An 8,163-nucleotide genomic window follows, 5' to 3' on the forward strand; every position below is an offset into this window, starting at 1 on the left:
GAATTTTATTTTGTTTCCATGAGATATTATTTGCCACTATTTTGCGTAGATAATTGGTGACATGCTACTTACTTAATTCATTTCCATTGTCATTTAATTTTTATTATATTGTTAAACATTTTACCTTGTCTTTTATTATTCCAGTAGGGCTTGACCTGACCTCGTCACTACTCTACCGAGGTTAGGCTTGGCACTTACTGGGAACCACTGTGGTGTACTCATACTACGCTTCTGCACATCTTTTTGTGCAGATCCAAGTACATCTTACCAACCCAGACATCAGTGAGTTACCTGTGTATGGAGACTTCGAGGTATATCTTCCAGCGTCCGCAGACTCCGGAGTCCCCTTCTATCATTATCATGTTGCTTCTTTAATTTCTTTAAACCTTGATATATAGAGACATTGAGGATAAATTCTTAGAAGCTTATGACTTATTTCTACCGGGTTTTGGGAGTTGTAATTATTTGAATTGTAGTTTATTTATTTCAGATATCTATTATTATTCCGCATTGATAGGCTTACCTAGTCTTAGAGACCAGGTGTCATCACGACCTCTGGGTCATGACACTGATTCACCACGAGGAGGGAGACGCATTTGGCTTCGATCACCTCTGCTCCCAAGCCTTTGGCTAGTTCGAGACCTGCAATCATAGCCTCATATTCGTCCTCCTTGTTAGTCAATTTCACAGTTCTAATAGCTAGTCTAACCACGTTGCCTGTGGGTGGTTTTAGTACAATGCCGAGTCCGGACCCTTTTACGTTCGAGGCACCGTCCATGAAGAGGGTCCAGATTCCCGAAGTCGTACCCGAGTTTATCAATAGTTCTCTTTTGACCTCGGGTACTAGGGCCGACGTGAAGTCAGCTACGAAGTCTGCCAAAATTTGAGACTTAATTGATGCTCGGGGTCGGTATTCAATATCATACCCGCTGAATTCTACGTCCCATTTGGCCAACCGTCCCGAAAGATCGGGTTTATGCAAAATATTTCGAAGTGGATAAGTTGTTACAACACATATGTGGTGACATTGAAAGTATGGTTTTAGTTTTCTAGTAGAGCTTATCAAAGCGAGCGCCAATTTTTCTAGCTGGGGATATCTAGTTTCGGCCTCACCTAAGGTCCGGCTAACATAATAAATAGGAAATTGCGTACCTCGTTCTTTTCGGACTAGGACTCCACTTACCGCTACCTCCGATACTGCCAAATACAAGTAAAGCTGTTCATTTTCCCTTGGCGTGTGAAGCAGCGGCGGGCTCGATAAGTATTGTTTAAGCTCTTCCAAGGCCTGCTGGCATTTCGTGGTCCATGTGAAGTTATTTTTCTTCTTTAGCAATGAGAAAAAGTGGTGGCCCTTATCGGAGGACCTTGAGATGAATCGCCCTAGGGCAGCCATGCGCCCGGTTAACCTGTACGACCTTTATGCTGTCTACTACCGTAATGCCATTGATAACTTCGATCATTTCGGGATTAATCTCGATTCTTCGGTTGGATACCATGAATCCGAGAAATTTTCCTGACCTGACCCTGAATGCGCATTTTTTCGGGTTCAGCTTCATGTTGTATTTTTTCAATATACTGAGAGTAATCTGTAAGTGCTTCAAATGGTGCTCTGCTTGCAGGGACTTAACTAGCATGTCATCAATGTAAACTTCCACTGATTTCCCTATTTGTTCTTCGAACATCCGATTTACTAGGCGTTGATAAGTGGTACCAGCATTTTTAATCCAAATGGCATTACATTATAGCAGTAGGTACCATATTTAGTGATGAACGGAGTCTTTTCCTGATCATCCGGGTTCATCTGTATTTGGTTGTACCCGGAATAAACATCGAGAAAACTGAGGATCTCATGGCAGGCCGTGGCATCGATCATGCGATTGATAATGGGCAAAAGAAAAAGAATCCTTGGGGCATGCTTTATTTAGATCTTTGTAATCTACACACATTCTGAGTTTGTTTCCTTTCTTAGGGAATACTACTACGTTTGTTAACCATTCAGGGTATTTTACTTCACAGATGGACCCTATTTAAGAAGCTTGGTTACCTCGTCTTTGACGAAGGTATGCTTGACCTCGGACTGGGGTCTTCTTTTTTGCTTTACCGGATGAAACTTCAGGTTCAAGCTTAGTTTATGGGTGGTGATTTCTGGTGGGATCCATGTCATGTCAAGATGGGACAAAGTGAAACAATCTATGTTAGCTATAAGAAATTGAATAAGCTTTTTCCTAAGCTCAGAATTTAACCCCGTCCCCAACTATACCTTTCGTTCAGGCAGATGTTCGATAAGTATGATTTGCTCCAGCTCTTCGACTGTTGATTGGGTAGCGTCGGAGTCATCGGGGACTATGAAGGATCGAGGGACTCTATAATCATCATCTTCGTCAGTCCCTTGCTTTTCTAGTTGGGTCGAGGCCGGCATTTGTGATTGCTATTTGGCCTCCTATTTTCCCTTCGAATTTGAACCCTTAGTCGATGAGAATGTTGATATCGGAATCTCTTCGTCAACGGAAAACATTTCCTTCGCGGTGGGTTGCTCCCCATAGATTGTTTTGATTCCCTCTAGTGTTGGGAATTTTAGAACCTGGTGAAGGGTCGAGGGCACTGCTCTCATGTTGTGGATCCATGGTCTCCCGAACAGGGCGTTATACCTCATTTCGCCCTCGATCACATGGAACTTCGTCTTTTGGATGGTCCCGTCCACGTTTACTAGCAAGGTTATCTCACCCTTAGTAGTTTCACATGCCATGTTGAATCCGTTTAGCACTATGGCCGCTGGCACAACTTTATCCTGTAGGCCGAGTTGTTCTATGACCCTCGATCGAATGATGTTGGCCGAGCTACCTGGATCAATTAGCACACGCTTAACTTGAGTCTTATTCATGAGTACAAATATTACCAGAGCATCGTTATGGGGCTGCATGATCTCTTCTGCATCCTTGTCGTTAAAGGACAAGTTTCCTTATGGTATGAAATCCCGAGTTCGCTTCTCCATTGTGATCGACACCTTAGTGAGTTTTAATACCGGCCCTTGGGGAACATCGACCCCTCCGATAACCATGTGAATAACGTGTTGCGGTTCTTCTTGATCAATTTGTCTGTTGGATTCTCTGTTTTTGAAATGATTCTTGGCTCGATCACTTAGAAACTCCCGAAGGTGCCCGTCGTCGAATAACCGGGCTACTTCTTATCTCAGTTGTCTGCAATCTTCCGTTCTGTGGCCATGGGTGCCATGATATTTGCATATTTGATTGGGATTTCTCTGGGATGGATCGGTCTGTAGAGGTCAAGGCCATTTAGTATCTTTGATGTGTCCGATAGCCGATACGATGGCAGATGCATCAACATTGAAGTTATATTCCGACAATCGTGGTGCTTCTTTAGGTCTGGTATGCTTGTTGAAACTATTCTTGCTCATGATCCTTCGAGAATTTTGGCCTCGATTATTTCTCCTTTCATCTCGTAAAGGGTTGCACCCCGACTTGTTGCTCCTACGATCTTCATTATACGGCTGGTATCGATCCCTATTCATCCTTGGTTCTTGATCAGTGTCCCTTTTGGTTCTGTTAACGGGCCTGATAGGATAAACGGACCCGGAAGGAGCCCCCACCTGGTCGTCTTCGACTTTAATCTTCGATTGATATCGATTATGTACATCGGCCCAGGTAACAGCAGGGTACTCAATCAAGTTCTGCTTCAACTGTTGTGAAGCCACTAAGTTTCGTTCATTTAGTCCTTGAGTGAAAGCTTGAACGGCCCAATCATTGGCGACCGGTGGCAGATCTATCTGTTCCATTTGGAACCGACACATAAACTCTCTGAGAATCTCGTTATCTTTCTGCTTTACCTTGAAAAGGTCCGACTTCCTATTCTCGACCTTTACGGCCCCGGCATGTGCTTTTAAAAAAGAATATGCAAGCATGGCAAAAGAATTAATAGAGTTAGGTGGTAAATTATAGTACTATATCATTGCTCCATTCGACAGGGTTTTCCCGAATTTCTTTAGCAACACGGATTCGATCTCGTCGTCCTCTCGATCATTTCCTTTAATCGCACACATGTAATAGGTGACATGCTCGTTGGGGTCGGTCGTTCTATTATACTTAGGAATCTCGGGCATGCAAAACTTCTTGGGGATCGGTTTGGGAGACGCGCTCGGGGGGAAAGGGGGTGGAAGGCTTTTGTACGAACTTTTTGGAATCCAAACCCTTCAATATTAGTGAGGCCTCCTGGATCAACCCTGGAGTTATAAGTTTCTACCTTCTTGTCGTTTGCTTCGATCTTCTTTTCCCCTGACTCTATCCGCTTCGCCAGTTCCTCGAGCATTTTTATAATTTCGGGGTTAGTCCCCGATTCTTGTTCGTTTGACCTTACCACGGCTTGCCCCGTTCTGTGGGTGACTTCTTGGGATGGACCGGGCTCAGCCCTGCTTGGTGTCTGAGTTTGGTTCTGCAACTGAGCTATCGCCACCTGTTAAGCTTGCATCATTTCGAAAATCATACGTAGGCTGATCCCGTCTTCTCCGATATTTTGGGTATTTCGAGCTGCAGATCGGGTTCCACCATGGACGCTATTTTTGGGACCAGTATGCTGGTTCGCGTCGATGGCCACATGTGAATTAACGTCAATCGGATCCAAGGCCCGAGTCCCAACGGGGTCAGCGGGTGGTCTTACATCACCGGGCACCACATTTTTATTCTCACCTTGATGGCCAGATCCGTTGTCGATATAGAGGGGCAGTAATTAAGAGTTTGTCATCTTTAGCCTAAAATCAAAGACACTTCAAAGAGCAAGTGTAAAATTGTGTGTTTTATAGAGATTTGTATCAAATAACCACTATCATCCTTATCCCCACGGTGAGCGCTAAACTGTTTACCCGAAAAATGAATAACAATTGAATTTATATGCGGCTCTAAGGATACGTGGTATAACTTGGCACAAATTGAGAAAATATATATATTAATATTGAAATCAACAAATGAATCAATTAGCCTTGACCCTCAAGTTCGATCGCCCTCGAACCAAATGAAGATTCCGCTAGTATATGAACAGGGTAACAAAATAATGTAGCTAAAAGAAGACAATGTATTGCTTTGTATTGCATGAAAAGGATCTCTCTTCTACAAATGATGAGACCCCCTTTATATAGTAGGGAAATCTTACTCTCAATATAATCCTAAATACTGTAAGGAATCCTATGATAGATTAATTAATTGGCCTTTCCTTGATATGCGTCGGAATTTTCGCCGAGATTCTCGCCCAATTGCGGATATTCTGGCTTTTCTATTTTTTGGCTGGATAAGCTTTCCTCGGTCTCGCTCGATCTCTATTTTGGTCGGTCTCGATCTTGGCCGATCTCGATCTTTATCAGTCTCTATTTTGGCTGATCTCGATCTTGATCGGTCTCTATTTTGCTCGATCTCGATCTTGGCCGATCTTGATCTTGATCGGTCTCTGGGTCATGAGCTCGGCTACCTAACTTCGCATCATGACTTGATTTTACACGAGGTTGAACCTTGGTCTATCATGTTCTAGTCTCGATTAGTCATACGAAGGGCAAACTCGATTTTGACCGTATACATATGACCAAACACTGATTCCGAAAAAAATAAAAAAAATAAAAAGTGAATTTTTTTTGTGGCCAAACGGGCCCTAAGCAATCACAATGTCGATCTATTTAAAATTAATTGAGAATGACCTCTGCTAAATTTGTATAATCAAGTAGCGTTTCATCACGAGAAGTAAGTTTTAATAGAAGACACCTTTCTCTTTTTTCGTTGCACTTCACATCACAAGCCATGAGGTCTAGAAATTTTAGAAGGTCCATTTTACCTCGAGTAAATACTGAATAAAAATAGTAAAAAGAAATAAGGATGGTCTTTATTCTAAGCGATGAATAGTCAAACTTATGACGCTAATCCCAAAGTCAAGATCTTGTTACATAATACTCCGTCCGATCCAATTTAATTAATTTTTGGATTGTTTTCACGCATATTAAGAAATTTACCTTTTAGCATTAATTAATAATTAAATTGACAATATTAATTTTAATTTGTTCATTGAAAATATAACAAATACTGACATAGACTCTTTTCACTCTAAGGGTAACTTTGGAAAAAAGAAATTAATTCCTTATTGATATCTGAAAAAATTAAATATTGTAAATCATAAAAAAGACCAAAAGATCAATTAAAGTACTTTCGAATAGTAGAAATAGACTTCTCTAAAGCATACTCCCTTTGGTCCACAATAAGTGATTTTTTGGCTTTTTTTTGTGATAAAAAATAAGTGATTTTTTCAGATTTCAAGAATGAATTAATTTTCTACATTGTTCTTGGAGTAAATAGTGTTAGAGTATGTGCTAGGAGTGTTTATGTGAATAGATAGTAAATATATCAGTTTCATTGTTAATTAATGTTAAAAGTTGAATTTCTTAATCTGTATGAAAATAGCCAAAAATTCAATTATTGCAGTCAAGAAAGAGTAATAGTTGTGGTTGCCCCTTCGGCCCTTCCCTTGTCTAACCCCAAAAGGGAAAAAATCCAAATAACGTTCAAAGTCAGAGAAAAATCGGGCCACAGATTAATTATTAAAGAAATTTTAATTTTAAAAAATCTATCTTTGTCTTACGTCAATATTACTAGTTTCTTCAGAAAATGATAGTCTGCAAATCAATTGATACATCTTTAATTAGAAAGTCCATCTCAGTCTTGTGACAGGACATCTCTTAGACCACGTATTTAATATGTCCTGTTATGCAACCCTATGCCTAGAAGACATTTTAATCCAAGGCAAAAATATATATTTCATGTTTTAACAGAGAGTAAAATTGTGATTATGTAGCTTCTCAACCATGTTTATTGACTTAATATCTATGGTCCTTACTATGTGCAGGTCATATGGTCTACTCCCCTAGACGGCTAGACTCAAAGAGCAATTAGTAGGAGTAGTTATTCGTATTAAATAGTATGCGTAGAAGCTATTGCCACAAAATTTTGTTAATGGAGTTGCCAGAATTTGACTAGTTAAGGGCCTATGTTGTATTTCTCTCTGACTCATTGCAATGTTATTTGAGTATATAAGAATTCTTAACAATTGTATTTTAAACTCAGGAGAGAGAAGTGATGACTAAAACAGCAGCACACTTAAGATATAGGAAGAAAGACTCTACTGTAGAGCTTGGAAATATAATTTTTAACCTTCGATGTTTACATCAAATCACATTACTTTACAATGATTAGATGCTACATTTGAAGTGAAAAATACATATTCCTTATTTCCTAAACCATGGGTATGTAATAAACAGTGGCGAAGCCACATGGTCATAAGGGTGGTCAACTGACCACCCTTCATCGAAAAATTACACTGTGTACATAGATAAAATATTACGTTTTAGATGTATATAACACATATTGAACACTCTTTGTCGGAAATATTTTTTACTTCTTTTAAATTTGAACACCCTTGGAGAAATTCCTAACTTCGCCACTTAATTAAGCCTCCGTAAAAACACTTTGGTTATTTTATCCATACTTGGTCCTTGGTAGCATGATTCTATGGAGCGCTAATGACCTCCATCTATTGACAAACGGAGCTACCCCCTTATTTTTGTTGGGCCGGTTTCATTTTCAGTTTATCTGATTTACTCTTTCAAGAATTAACTCAAATAACCGCTCATCTAATTATTTAAATTAAAATAGCCGGAATCTGTATAATATATATATATAATTTATTTATAATATATGTATAATTATGTATAATCAGTGTATACTGGCTATCAAAAGTAAATATTTAATTTTGACAGCTATTTGTATAAATGGTCAGTTTTCTGCATAGGAACTTTGAGGTTGGCTAATGTCTCTGAAGGGCCTAGAATGGGCTGAATACAAGGTCCAAAACTCTTGTGGGCTATTTGTAGCAGCTTTCCCGGGTGATTTTTTTTTTTATTTTTTATTATTATTATTATTATTATTATTATTATTATTATTTTCAAGTTACACATTTGGCTAGTCAACCAAAAATAATTATATCGCTAGCCAAATATACAAGAAATATGTATATTATACATATATTATGCCTTAATATACTAAAAGTATATATTTTTCTGCAACGGCCTTATTGCAGTTTTTCTTTTTTTTGGGGGGGCAAGTTACACATTTGGTCGGT

This window comes from Nicotiana tomentosiformis, chromosome 3, assembly GCF_000390325.3.
Source record: "Nicotiana tomentosiformis chromosome 3, ASM39032v3, whole genome shotgun sequence".
NCBI lineage: Eukaryota > Viridiplantae > Streptophyta > Magnoliopsida > Solanales > Solanaceae > Nicotiana > Nicotiana tomentosiformis.